The sequence below is a fragment of the Schistocerca nitens genome, chromosome 4, assembly GCF_023898315.1.
Source record: "Schistocerca nitens isolate TAMUIC-IGC-003100 chromosome 4, iqSchNite1.1, whole genome shotgun sequence".
Lineage (NCBI taxonomy): Eukaryota > Metazoa > Arthropoda > Insecta > Orthoptera > Acrididae > Schistocerca > Schistocerca nitens.
Genome location: NC_064617.1, coordinates 186125414 through 186127773, shown reverse-complemented (window position 1 = coordinate 186127773; position 2360 = coordinate 186125414). Strand labels below are relative to the sequence as shown.

Here is a 2360-nt window from a genome sequence, read left to right as displayed (position 1 = left end):
ATACGCTCCATGACGTCCTGTATGTGTCCTAATTCGCCCTAATTCATTTCGTCTCTGCATAACAACAACACCTACAAACATCAACAGCCTGTACTGCATATTTTAATCTTTATCTATACCTACAAAATTTTCATATGAAGAAGGGAGATCAGTGTTCAACTTCTAGTCCACGACGAAGTCATCGAGGATGGAGCACGGCTATGGCCAGAGGAAGGCTCGAGAAGAAAATCGGGGCCTTTGAAGTGTTTGGCTAACTTATTTTGACTGTCTTAGCAAATGATCTCCTAACCTGATGGTTTTACGTAAACATCTTTTTCGGTCGCATGTAAGAGTTCGTCTCCCTGCGTTTTTACCAGTAAAGAGATAGTTGAGAAGACAGAACACTAGTTTTACTATTACTTCATTTTTCTCAACAATCACTCAAGTGACGTCACCGAATTGTACGCTGGCACAAAGGTTTCAGACAGAAAGTGGCATTCGACCCAGTAAACCACTTCAGTATTCGCTCCGTCGTCTTTGGAAAACCGCTGCGCGAGGTAACCGCGCGGTTTCAGTCGCCTTGCCACGGTTCGTGCGAGTTCCCCCACCCCCCTCTCTCCCCTTCAGAGGTTCGATTCCTCCCTTGGGCAAGGGTTTGGGACCGATGACCTCAGCAGTTTGGTCCCATATGAATTTACCAAGAATTTCCAAATTTCTATGGAAAATCCTCACTCCCACATACGTTTCTTCATTTCAAAGGACGTACGGATGTATGAGGATGTAAGGTTCAGGCTCTACAGCAGGTGAGAGGTAAAGATGGGCGTGCGGCGATTCTCGTAACCCGTGAGTGACAGGAGACCGTGAATTGTTGTGCAATTATTGTACGACTCGAGTAGACAGACCAGATGTTCAACATCCAGTACCAATCATCGGGCTCCGAAGTACCGGATATGACAAAATAGCAAAAAGCATTCCGTCTTCAATCCACGAGTGGCCTAGCGGGACCATCCGACCGCCGTGTCATCCTCGGTGGAGGATGCGGATAGGAGGGGCGTGGGGTCGGCACACCGCTCTCCCGGTCGTAAGATGGTATTCTTGACCGAAGCCGCTACTATTCGGTCGAGTAGCTCCCCAATTGGCATCACGAGGTTGAGTGCACCCCGAAAAATGGCAACAGCGCATGGCTGTCCGGATGCTCACCCATCCAAGTGCCGACCACGCCCGACAGCGCTTAACTTCGGTGATCTCATGGGAACCGGTGTATCCACTGTGGCAAGGCCGTTGCCCTATGACAAAATAGAAACGGGACAAAATATGTAAAAACGAAAAAACAACACATTTCATTGCCGAATACGATGTAGGAAGCCCATTAGCATTCAAAACAGCTTGCAGTCGTCTCGGTATGGAAAAATACAGGTCCTGTGTGGTTTTCAAAGGATTCTTATACCATTCTTCCAGCAAAATAGTGGGAATTTCAGGTAACTGATGTGGATAGTGGTCACGCACCCTTCTCTTCAAATTACACCACAAAGGCTCAATAATACTGACATCTGGTGACTAAGGAGGCCAGCGTAGCAGCGACAATTCATCAACGTGTTCAGAGAACTGTTTCTGAACGATGCGAGCTGTTTGAGCGGCGCCCTTGTAGTCTTGGAGCACAGGATGACCATTGGGGAACAAACACTGTACCGTGGGATGGAACTGATCAGCCAAAATGGTCACGAAAGTCATAATCCTTGGTACTAATGTGAAGGATGTAGTCTGCAGTACGTACTGGGAGATGAAGCAGCTTGCACAGAATAGAGAAGCATGGAGAGCTGCATCAAACCAGTCTCAGGACTGAAGACCACAACAATAACAACAATGTGAGGTTGCAGAGTAACCATGAGAGCCCATGGAGCACCGCTCTGCAACTGCCCAAATAGTCACCGAATCCCCGCCATACTTCACTCTTGTGGCATAAACTGGGCCAGAAGTTAGAACCAATGTGAAACAAGTCTTATCCGGCCAAATGACTTTCTTCCACTGCTCCGTAGTCCAGGTTTTATGGCTTCTGCACCACGATTTCCTGATACAGGCGTTTCCATCACTGAAGAGGCATTTCCAACACGCCCTGCAATTATCTGCTTCTGTATCTTCCTTCGTGTTGTTTTGGTACTGACGGGATTCGTGGGTCCGACATTCAGTTCCGCAGTGACTTTTGCAGCTGTCGTCCTCTTATTTTTCATCAAAATCCTCTTCAAGGACCGTCTGTCACTTTCGTTCGCGTCGTGACTCAGCGGATGATGTTTATCCGTTTTCCCCGTTTGCGGTATAAATCCTCGATGTGGTGCCTCCTTAAACACCATACACTTCGATTCCCTTATTTACGCAATACCATA

The 2360-nt window shown here is 47.5% G+C and overlaps 1 pseudogene; it reads right to left on the bottom strand.

The window, feature by feature from the left end:
- Nucleotides 1-1147: 1147 nt before the first annotated feature.
- LOC126254218 (5S ribosomal RNA) lies at nucleotides 1148-1265 on the bottom strand (annotated as a pseudogene).
- Nucleotides 1266-2360: the final 1095 nt, after the last annotated feature.